This window comes from Alosa sapidissima, chromosome 5 (genome assembly GCF_018492685.1).
Source record: "Alosa sapidissima isolate fAloSap1 chromosome 5, fAloSap1.pri, whole genome shotgun sequence".
NCBI classification, from domain to species: Eukaryota; Metazoa; Chordata; class Actinopteri; order Clupeiformes; family Clupeidae; genus Alosa; species Alosa sapidissima.
Genome location: NC_055961.1, coordinates 33588083 through 33601027, shown reverse-complemented (window position 1 = coordinate 33601027; position 12945 = coordinate 33588083). Strand labels below are relative to the sequence as shown.

Below are 12945 nucleotides of genomic sequence, written 5' to 3'. Positions count from 1 at the left end.
AAAGGTTTCGAATCTCAAACATTCATGACACTTTCAGTTCCATTTTTCCAAAACCGAATGGTTGAGAATTTAATTTATGGTTTATGTGCAGTACATACTGTAGGTTTATTGATACATGTATGCATACTGTAGGATTATTGAATTTAGAAAGATTTCACTCCTGATATGACAATATCGCATTTTCAGCTGCAAGATATCATGTACTGTATAGTCACTGGTGGATGGTAATGTATGGTCCAATGCTTGTCCATTGCTCAGTATTACAAAATAAACCCTGAAATGAGCTGTATAAAGGTATTGGGTGAAACTAATGACTTTTTTTGTCGTCTGAGGAAAAGTTTGATTTGGATGGATTCATTGATGATATGCTGATATCACAGTTGACTCACAATAGCATACACTTTCACTTCTCAAATTACCAAGATGAGGAAGGTCCTAAAAAATGCCATAACAGCATGAAAAAACAGTTTAACTGCTGTCAGTGAAAATATTGCTGTGGTCAGTCAAAATATTGCTTTAGGGAAAAAAAGGGTTCCATGGTGGTCAGAGGTAGAGCTTAGATCGGGCCCACAAAAATCAAGCCCGAACCTACCCAAGCCCGTTGTGTCCGAGCCCAGCCTGGCCCGACACATTAACTGTAATTATGAGCCCGAGCCCGATTCAGACCCGACAAGTTGTTTGAACTACAGAAATTGGTTTAGAATTATCTTAATTAATAATGCAACTAAAACGAAGCATGTAAACTGCTTTGTTTGTTTATTCAGAATGGAATGGATCTCAAATGAATCTGAATGAAGAAACGTAAAAAAAAAACATGATGAACACAGAAAACAAACAATCTTTAAACTTTAGATGGGGTCGCTCTCAGGGGTATGCTTGGAGAAGTAACAAAAGAGGACATTGAAGGCTGACTATCATCCTTTCTGCCATGGCAAGCCTGCTTCATTGATGATAAATTGACACATGAAGGACAGAAATAGTTGTTACTGCATCAAGAAAGACTCACAATATGTGAAACATTAACTTTGATAAAGTTAATGTAAATAAGTATTTATTTGTATCAACAATACAAACAGTACAAAACATGTCAAACATAAAAAAGAACTTTGATTCTTGAGATTTATGTATTCAATTTCACGTTAAAACAATTTATTGTAACTAGCTACTTAGTGCAGGGGTGTCAAACATAAGCCAGATCAGGCCCCCCAGATGTTTTAGGTAGGAAGGGAAAATGAGAAAAAAAGATATTCACATCCAGTTGTCTTCAACAATGTGTAATAAGCAATATCTCTATGATATGATAAATTGATTAAACCTAGTGTTATGTTGCTTCCTAATGTCTTTATATAGACAATTCTATATTCGCACACAGAGCAACACTCACACGCTTTTAGCTGGTTCTCTCACTTCTTCTAGACTGGTTTATTACATACGAGAACTCAACCAATTACAGAACACTGGTGCGCCCTAGTGGTCACTATTCATATAGCACAACATTTAGCTACATAACACCTAGCACTACAAACCATCCTCAGGAAGGAAGAAGCAGAAAAACTAACATGGAAGTAGGGCATTTCGAGAAAGAGCAGTACATTATTTGTACTTGTTTGTGATATCATTAAATAACCATACCTGCCAACACTCCCGTTTTTCCAGGGTTTCTCCCGTATTTCAAGGTCATCTCCTTGTTATTTCTCCCGGAAAACTCCCGTAGGCTAATTTGTATCAAACTTCATTTTAAAATCACGGATCCATCTATTTCTGCTAGTCTGACATTTCCTAGGTTGCCAGATTGTGTATGAAATACACATACACACTTACACATATCACTTACTTTCAATTTCAACCCTTTTGTCATAAAACCTGGCAACCCAAAACCCAAATAAGGAAGCGGTGCACTGCACACTGCGCAGCCACTGAGTCTCGCAAGTAAGCAGGCTAATAGACCTCTCCAGAATAAGTCACGCCTCCGTAACTTCCGTATCCATCCAACTTCCGGGCGTCGATTGTCTATGGGAAATAACATGGCGTTTCGAAATATCATACCGGTAAAACATCTGTAGGTAGCGAAGTAGAAAAAAATGGTGGGGCGATTGGCCTACACACTTCTGCCATCTAGTTTCCACTGGGTTTTTTGATTGTCGGTGCCGTTAAAGTAGAAATATATCAGTAAGAAGCACTAAGCTAACGCACGCTTCAGACGCCGCGACTCCCCCAGTCAAGGTTGCATAGCAACGGCAATGTTTCATAGTTTGTCTTCACCGAAATGGAGTTTGTGACACCAGAGCCTTTCTACGGAGGTGGCACTAACCCTGCGTGAAATCATCATGTTTGATAGGTTGTTAATACATTCTGAAATCGTTACTGTTCTGATCAAGGTCATGCAAAATAAAGCTATCGACTCAATACGATTCAGCCTCTGATTCCTAGTCTGCTTATCATTTATCTGTTATTCGTGAAAAAAAATCTCATCTCGTCATGTCTTTAGTGTCTTTTCGTCGGCAATTTCTTTCTTTTTCAAATATCTCAATAACAGCCAACAAACTCGCAGTCAAACCAAAGTTATGTCATGTTGAAAAGAGTTTGAACCTTGCAAACGATTTATAGACCACTGAAACCATGCATGAATCACACATGAAAATGACCACCACGTTAGGTTGTGACTGGTTGGTTGTGAGCAAGATCTAACGCCCTCCTCCGCCCGCATACATCGGAACTAGCTCCCGGTTAGCATTAATAATCGTTTACTACTTAAACGGCACTTTCACCCAATACCTTGATACAATCAAAAAACTGGACTTATTCTGGAGAGGTCTATTGATATAGCCTACTTAAGAACTGGCTGTCAAATTATTAGAGAAGAAATTTAGTGAACACATAAACTGTTATTGAGTGCTGTTGCTGATCCTGTGCAAACACTGACAGGCCCCCCCCCCACGCAAGAAAAAATCTCCCATTTTTTGAAAGCTAAAAGTAGTTATTATCATGAACTATCTGTCAAAATAAGCCCCGCCCCCTGAAATGTCATAAATCACGCCATAACCACGCCTCCTTTTTATGCAAATTAGCCATGTGGTTGTCGCCAAGTGTTGTTTGTTATTGTTATTGTTTTGTGAGTCATGTGACAGTCATGTGACTGGTGTCAAACCCCTGGGCGGCCATATTGGATGTAAAGTCATGTGACAGTCATGTGTCTGGTGTCAAACAATGCCACGCCCCCTTGGCATCCATATTGGATGTAGTGTCATGTGACAGTCATGTGCCTGATGTCAAACCCCTGGGCGGCCATATTGGCCCCCAAACCCCCATGTGTGTTTTGTGGATAATGGGGGATCAGATAAACTTTGTAAGAGTTGTATATGTTTAGTGGTAAATGGGGCTAAATACAAAGTGTGCTGCTAGGATGGACGAGTGGTTAAGGCGTTGGACTTAAGAACCAATGGATGTTTGTATCCTCGTGGGTTCGACCCCCACTCCTAGCAACTATATTAATGGCTGAGAGTAGAATGAAGTTTACTTTTATTTTTTGATGAGTCCTAGAGATGTTGAGAGATATGGACTAAAAAATATTTTTTTTAAATAAAAAGTTTAAATTGGTTACCATATTGCTAGGCGCTTTGGTTAAAAAGGTGTCAGCCAAATCCCATATACTGTAATTTTTGTTGAGACACTTCAGACGGTCTACATATAAGGGCTACACATGGATGGCCCACAATGCATCAGGGTTTGATAATATCATTTTACTGGAGCATTTCACCAAGCTAGGGGTTACGCCCAAAATAATCATGACTGGATGCAGATTAATTTTCATGTATGATGAGATCTTTAAACAGCGGTTCATTGACAGCTATTCGTTCATCCCCATGCGTTTGGCTAAGACAACTGCGGCCTTAAATCTGAACACCGGTGAGAAAGGGTACTTCCCACACAAATTTAACACAGCAGTGAACAACTACTATAGGGGCCCCTATCCAGACCGTGAGTACTATGGGTACGACACCATGTCCGATAAAGACAGAGCTGACTTTGACACATGGTATAGCGAAGCATCCAAAGGCGTATTTGATTTTCAGAAAGAGCTACGATCTTACGGGGTTCATGATGTTGTGCTACTGAGGGACGCGTGCATGAAATACCGCGAGACGTTCATGGGCTGTACTGGTGTAGACCCATTCACTCAGACTACATTAGCATCCTGCTGCATGGCTGTCTACAAGGCGCGCTTCCTGCAACGAGACACAATAGCACTCACACACAACAATGCCTATGTTAACCAACATAAGGCATACTCCAACTCCTCTATCCAATGGTTGGAATATGTGAATGATAGTAGAGATATGGTTGTACAACATGCTTTGAAAGGTGGCGAGGTGCAAGTAGGTCAGTACTACCTCGACGGCTATTATGAAAAAAATGGTGTCAAACATGCACTCGAATTTAATGGCTGTTTTCATCACGGCCATGATTGCCGCTACAATCCAGACCATATACACCCCCTGTTAAATATCCCTTACGGGGATGTGAGGAGCCATTTTGATGATAAGGTGACATACCTTACCAAGACCAAAGGGTTTAGGGTCGAAGTGATGTGGGAATGTGAGTGGAACCAGGCTAAGCAGCGTGACCCTGATGTTAAGAGATTCATGGCCACATACGTACACCCTGAGCGTTTAAATCCTCGCGATTCTCTTAACGGCGGAAGAACAGATGCCTACAATCTTTACCGCAAAGCTGGTGAGGGTGAGAAAATTCACTACGTTGATTTCACATCCCTATACCCGGCATGTCAGAGCAAGTGTGAGTACCCCATCCACAACCCCCAGATCATAGTGGGAGATTTTCAGCCACTTGAAAATTATTACGGGTTGATCAAAGCTACAGTCTCTCCACCTAGGGGCTTACTACACCCCGTGCTGCCATACCGCTGCAACGGCAAATTGATGTTCCCCCTCTGCAGGACTTGTGCTGTAGAAGAGAATCAGACCAGCCCCTGCGAGCACAGTGATGATGAGCGCTCCATTTCGGGGTGTTGGGTTAGTCTTGAGCTGATGAAGGCTATTGAAAAGGGCTACATTGTTACCAAGGTTGATGAGGTCTGGCATTTTTCTCAGAGATCTGACACATTGTTTTCAGACTATGTGAAGACATTTCTCCAATACAAGCAGGAAGCTAGCGGATACCCTGCCCATGCAGTGACTGATGAGGCTAAAGAGGCCTACATCGAGGACTATTATGAGAAGGAGGGGATTAGGCTGGATCCTGATAAGATCTGTTTGAACCCAGCCGTAAGGCAAATAAACAAGTTGTTGCTCAACAGCCTCTGGGGTCGCTTCTCTATGAGAGAGAATTTGCCCACCACCGAAATGGTGAAAGACCCCGAGCAGTTTGCCCGATACATTTTTGGTTGTGAATATGATGTCACACACTTTTCATTTGTGTCTGATGATGTGGCCTTAGTCCAATGGCGTCATGTTGAGGGGAGTTGTGTACAGACCTCAGACATAAATGTGTTTGTGGGTGCATTCACCACCGCTCATGCTCGCCTTAAATTGTACGAGCTTATGGACAAATTGGGTGAGCGCCTTTTGTACACAGATACTGACAGTGCGGTTTATGTCTCAAAGGATGGCGATTGGGAGCCGCCGCTGGGGCTCTATTTAGGGGATCTCACAAATGAGCTGGATGATGGTGACTACATCACAGAATTCTGTTCAGCCGGACCGAAGACTTATGGCTATCGCACAGCCCGGGGTAAAACCTGTATGAAGGCGAAAGGCGTCACGCTTAATGCAGAGAATTCAAAACTGATCAGATTGGACACCCTCATTGGCCTTGTTGATCATTATGTGACTGACAGAGATAGTACACGACACATACGGGCTCGAACTGATAATATTGTGCGTAACAAGAAACATCTCATTCTAAAAAACAAAACTGGTGAGAAGAGGTTCAGGGTTGTTTACAACAAGAGGGTGCTACTACCCGACTACACAACTAGGCCATACGGATACTAAGGGGTATATGTCTATCATGGATAAATATAACACTGGCTTAAAAGAGGCCCCTGTATACGATTTCAGACTACAGCATCCATTTTCTTGTGTGATAAGCGGGCCTTCTAATTCTGGCAAGACATTTTTTGTAAAACAGTTGATAGCCAATATCGACACCCTTATTAGTGATGCAATTGAAAATATAGTGTATATTTATGATTGTTGGCAACCACTTTATGACGAATTGTTAAAGCTGAGAGATGTCAAATTTATTCAAGGAATACCTAACGCTCTAGATGATGATGAGTTATTACCCATATCAAAAACTAACCTGCTAATTATTGATGATGTGATGAAAGATGCCAGCAATAATACAGAAATAGAGAAGGTGTTCACACAGTATGTACATCATCGTAATCTTAGTGCCATTTACATGGTTCAGAATCTGTTCTTTCAGGGGAAATCTAGCAGAACAATCAGTTTGAACACTAATTATCTAATTGTTTTCAAAAACCCTAGAGATAACAACCAAATCAGTGTATTAGCGAGACAGATGTACCCCGGTAACACAAAATTCTTTCTTGAATCTTTTAAAAATGCCACTGAGAAACCCTACGGATATTTGTTGATTGACTATAAACCAAAAACCCCAGATTTGTACCGCCTCAGAACAGATTTGCTTTTGGAGCATCAGGCTGTCTATGTGCCGAAGAAAACAAACTGAGACACCGATATGTCTGAGAGAATCGGTAGAAATTTGCCTCTTTTGAGGCGTTTACTTAAAGCTAAACCGCCCCAGAGACGTGTCATTTTACATTCTGCGTCAGATGAGTTAATCTTAGCTCTCTGCGAGGTGACACTGAATATTCTTCGTGGTACTATACCCTTAACAGCTATACAATATAAAAAACTACGTAAAAATAAGATTTTGATAAAGTTACTGGCTGACAAGAAAATTGGCCTACGCACAAAGAGACGCACTATTAACCAGAAAGGTGGATTTCTCCTGCCCCTCTTGAGTGTTGCTCTGCCGTTCATAACCAGTCTGTTTACATCAAGACAGAGTTAGAAGTAATGGAGTACGCTGAGAAAATGTATCTGATACCACAAAGACAATTGGACCGTTTAAAAAATGATGTCGTAACTACCCCACTGCGCCAGTCTGTTGAAAACGAGTTGGAAGTAGCTATGAAAAATGTTTTGAGTAAAACACACCTGACCCCTCATGAGAAGGCCCTGCATTATACGTCATTATTACAGAGATATTTAGCCCTGGTTAAACAGGGGGACCTTGAGACGAACACACTGACACTGAGTTTACCACTGCAGTCATCATCCGATGATGTGTCACAGAGTTTAGCAGTACAGGCTGCCCCCCCCCACTTTTGAGAACAATCAGGTAGCCTCTGAGGTTTTAAAAAATGTACCCCTGAGAAGCAAAAGGAATGCCGAGTATATATTAGCAAAGATGTACAACTCTCAAGGCATAGCATCGTGGGACGATTCTGGGTCTTTTGTTTTTAACGGCACAACCATTCCAGGTACGCATGTGTTTGATCTGGTAAAAAGTATCACCGGGCCACAAGCTGTGAGCCATCGCAGGCGACCTCAAGGATGGCATGAATTTCTGAGGGCTATTGCTATGCTAAACATCCCTCTTTCTACAATACCAAATAGACTAGTTAAAGATTCAATCACAGCACTGAAAAGAAATAGTACACCTACTCATACACCAGTTAGAGCGGTATCAGAATCCCCTGGTTTTTCAACACCTCAATTAGATGCAACAGCATGGCTTGAATTTTAGAAAATCTTGTAATGATTACTATGCATTGCTTATGTCTAATGTTCACAGATGTTGTAATATTTTGTAAATTGTAATTTTTCTGCTTTGTTTTTCTTATGTTTATAATGTTTTATAAGGTTGTATGACTTTTGATACATGTATGACTTATAATGTGTGTATTTCTATCCTTTTGTTTTTCAATAAAAACACCCAACTCTGAAATGTCATTTGACATGTTTATTTATTATGAAGCCTTTTCAACACTTTTTTAAATACTTATCATTGATCTGTGCATGCTGCACACATGTGAATATATTACACATGCATTTACAACCTTGTAATTTTTTCACAATTAATGACACCATATTATCATTTCTATTTAAATTTTCAGAATATTTAAGCATCACATCTTCATAGCCTAACCCTCTCAACATATGATACAGAAAGAAAACACAATGTTGACCACATGTGATAGACGTAAAGTCTTGCACCTGCTGGTTTGAATATAGCAGACGTTTACCCATGTTTTTCAGAAATGTGTATATGCTTGGAGGAAATATATCACTGTCTGGACGGTTCCCGAAGCTGTCGAAGAAACACACATCACCTTCTTCAGTTATGTACGTAGCTAACCAGTGTTCACCAGGTTGGTCTGAATTATGTGTATTAATTATCACAGAGGCTGGTAAATGATACACGGGTGTTTTAGGTAGTTGATCACAAGCCAATACCCCTAGAAAATGTGTATTTTTGGATATATTATCCATAATAGTCGATAATTCAACAGTATTCATGATCTTTCAGTAGTAGTCCATCAAAATCTGTCTTCGATTAGACACCTCAATTATACTGTCAAATACCGCATACACAATCAAATTTATTGTATTCGGCAACGGTTGTCTGAACCGAACTTCCAAACGGATATTGCCTGACTTTATTAATGACAGATGCTGGCCACACTCCTCGTCAGGCGTTAAATTAAAAGCAAAAATACTGTAACCGGACAAGTAATCCTGACGATTTATGACCAGTGCTTTGTTTTTCAGATGTCTTCCTGTGGATAACACCAATTGGTAAAACTCCCGTACGGCAGACGCTTCATTAAATTTCGGCTGTAGCGGCTTAGACGGGTATTGTTGTCCATCTACATAAACGGCTAGGAATTCCAGATCATAATGTTTAAACGCATAAGGATTTTTTGTGGATGAACCAGTATGGGCATCATTATCGACCATTGCTAATATGATGGATTTTGGTAACGCCCCCAGAAATAGGTTTTCCTGATTAGCCACCCGCGTACCAGCGGGTATTGAGAAATTTTTTAGACATACTCTATCAATAGGGTATTTAGCAGTGGTGGACTGCAATGCTTGCGCATGACCCAGTCTCACAGCCGGAGATACAGAAACTTTCTTCACAAAAAGACTTGCTGAAAGAATGTTGATTTTGTATGCTACAGCATCACTGCGCATTAAACAGAATTCATCCTTCGCTCTAGTTAGTCTTATTTTGATATCAATCCCGTTTAACATCAATTTTTCTTGAAAAAATATGTCGCTGTGGATTGGAGCTAACAATTCTACAACATTACTCGATTCAGAAAATGCAGCTCTCTTTGTGAGACCTTCGTTGGCCCCTCCAGGATCCCCGACATCCATATGGCCTGCTGTATCTTTGTAAAACAGCCCCGCAGAGAAAATGGTCTCCAGGGCCTCACGGTCATAATTCAATAGACAATCTATAATACAGCGGTATGGATAGGTGTTTGAGCTCTGCGATATGAGCCGATCCCCCAGTGTTATGTCGACCTGAGAGAAGATTGAGCCGCCAGGGTAGTTTATCAAACCCACAGGCGCCCCCGCTGGTAGGTCCGCCCCGTTGGGTAAGGTGATTTTTAACCTTGTATACAATAGCGAATTATTCAAATCAATATAGTCTTGACCATTTCCCGCGACAAAAAACTCCAGGGGTCCTGTGTCTGACAGAGCTGATATGGGAGGTATCTCAACATAGGTGTTTTTCTCTATAGCCGTTTGAGTCATAGGCACTGTAAAAAGATCCAACTCAGATTTGACACACTCCGCCGACATGCCGTGTATCAGAGCCATGGTTAGAATATGGATTTACGCCTCTTTTTAGCAGGTCTACTCCCCCGGTGTTTACTCTGAGCCTTCCTTTTCGACACTGATCTTTTCTTAGCCTTTACATTGTTTTTCTTTGTGTATCTTCCTCTTCTCACACCTGGCGGTCGTTTCATGTGTCTACGTTGCATTACTAACACCCCCGACCCCTCTTGACTGTTGTGGGCTTGCATGACGTTGCTCACCACATCACTGACGATATTTTTAGCTGCCGCTTTTAAATGCGGTTTAGCGATTCCAATACCCCTACGCAATAGAGGCATAGCCATTCTGTACAGACCTTTTAGGAGCGATCCCAAGCCGAATCCACCATACATGACAGGGCCCCCAGCGAACCCGTCAATATGGCCACCCGCCTGGTTTTGATAATATGTAACATAACGATGTGGGTCCGCGTAGGGATTAAATTCTTTCATTTTTAAATTCTTGGAAGTTGTTTTACCGGTCTGAAATGGAGTTTTGTAATCACTTTGCCGTACTTGAATGACACGTTGTGGTTTTGATCACTTTGCACTGTAAAAAGATCCAACTCAGATTTGACACACTCCGCCGACATGCCGTGTATCAGAGCCATGGTTAGAATATGGATTTACGCCTCTTTTTAGCAGGTCTACTCCCCCGGTGTTTACTCTGAGCCTTCCTTTTCGACACTGATCTTTTCTTAGCCTTTACATTGTTTTTCTTTGTGTATCTTCCTCTTCTCACACCTGGCGGTCGTTTCATGTGTCTACGTTGCATTACTAACACCCCCGACCCCTCTTGACTGTTGTGGGCTTGCATGACGTTGCTCACCACATCACTGACGATATTTTTAGCTGCCGCTTTTAAATGCGGTTTAGCGATTCCAATACCCCTACGCAATAGAGGCATAGCCATTCTGTACAGACCTTTTAGGAGCGATCCCAAGCCGAATCCACCATACATGACAGGGCCCCCAGCGAATCCGTCAATATGGCCACCCGCCTGGTTTTGATAATATGTAACATAACGATGTGGGTCCGCGTAGGGATTAAATTCTTTCATTTTTAAATTCTTGGAAGTTGTTTTACCGGTCTGAAATGGAGTTTTGTAATCACTTTGCCGTACTTGAATGACACGTTGTGGTTTTGATCACTTTTCACCTCTATGGTAATGTCGTCAATGTGTGATTTAGACACACGTGCGTAGTGTGGTTTGTCGTAGCCGATTGTGACTATATTTTTGGTCTCCCCCGTTATTTCTACACATCGCAGGAGTGGTACATAATAGTCACCTACAACTTGGTGGTCTATAATGTCTGTATAGACAAACAATGTATATTCCCCGCCATACAAATCAGCAATGTGGGGGGCGTATCTACCGACGCTCCCGGGGGGTACCGCGAATGGAATCATATCTTCAAAACCTAGAATCCTGGCTAGCTTCCCTCGGAATGTTAGCGAAACATCACTTTCGGATGATGTCACACGGACTTTGTGAAGTAGTTCATCATAGGTAAACTGTATATGAGACCCGACACTATTGATTTCTGCTATGATATCAGCAATGCTATTGTAGAAAGCTTCACGAAGTTCACCAACAATAAGGATGTTAGTAGCTGTATCGGTAATTGTGAATTTTGAATGTTTTTTGTGAAATGGAACCCATGTTTTGGGGTACATGAACTCAATTAAAGCGACCTCCCAAGACCCCCTTAGTGTTAGTGTTTTTGCCAGTTTAGTTCTGTAGCTGGATATTCTATTGTCAGGATAAATATCGCGGCACGCATTGCTTGGTAAAGTCACATAAAACCCTTCGTCCTCCATGATGTCGCCGGTGTGAATAAGGATATGTATGTTGTGTTGTGATTTAAGACATTTTTTAAGCATCAACCACATCTTTTGCGGGGACCCACGAGTTAAATTTTGATGGCCAACCTAACCATTTTACCAATACCATACGCGTCCTACCTACTCTTTTGCTTTCCAAAATCTTTTCCACTTTGAAGGCCTTATCCCTGTTTATGAGGATTTTCTGCAACTCCTCTTCATAAAAGGTACCTTCTAACATGTCTCCATCATAGTCTTTCAACCTGTAAACAGGAGGGTTTCGATGTACACACTCTGCTATGGTGAAAAACTCACGTGTGTAGTTTTCCTCATACCCCTTTGTGAATGCACCTCTGACCTTAGATACTCTAACAAGCTCTCCTATTTTGTATTTGAACACAGATTTTTTGGCAGCTCCCGTCTTTACACCATACAGGTTTTTAAAGACCACATTTTCATTTTCTTTTGTCACATCCACAGGTCTCATTTTGATTCTACGATGGTAACTGTTATTATAAGATGATACCATATCAGGTAAGACGTCACAGTAGCGTTTAGAGTTGGCGGCTGTTAGATAACGCCACATTCTTGATTTAATAGTTCTGTTGAATCGCTCCACGACACTATTAATTCACTCCCAGTGGCGAAATGATGAATGTTGTTTTTATTCACGATCCTCTGGAAATGCTGGTTAAAAAATTCTTTCCCACGGTCAGTTTGCAACTTCTGGGGTATACGACCCTCTTCTATGATTGATTCAAAAGCAGAGGCAACCGCCATCCCTGATTTGTTTTTTAAAATACGCACCCATGCATATTTGCTAAAGACATCTATACACGTCAGCATATATTTAGCATGGTCATTCTCCCTGGAGTATATGGACATGTCAACCAGATCCGCTTGAAATTGCCTGTTGATACCATACACAATCACCCTATTCCTTTTGTAGTTGACACGCATAGGTTTATGAAGCGTGTACGCATCCTCCCCTGATAACCATTCAGCAACATCCTTATCGGACAGATGTACCCCTGTTTTTTTAAAGGCAGCTTCTTTTAATCTAGTTATACCCCCATATGAACCCTCACTTGAAGGTGTGTAGTAGATTGTATTTAGAACCTCCTCCATGACTCCCTCCATACAACTAATGACAGACCATGATGTGCATTCACAATCTTTTATTTGACAAGCAGGCTTACATATCCATCATGGGTAGAGAATCAAGGTAGTTTAAAAAT

At 41.3% G+C, this 12945-nt stretch overlaps 1 non-coding gene across 1 annotated transcript; it reads left to right on the top strand.

The window, feature by feature from the left end:
- Nucleotides 1–3397: 3397 nt before the first annotated feature.
- Nucleotides 3398–3482, top strand: trnal-uaa. The gene has a single exon. It is a non-coding gene; the product is annotated as a tRNA-Leu (tRNA).
- The last annotated feature ends 9463 nt before the right edge of the window (nt 3483–12945 follow it).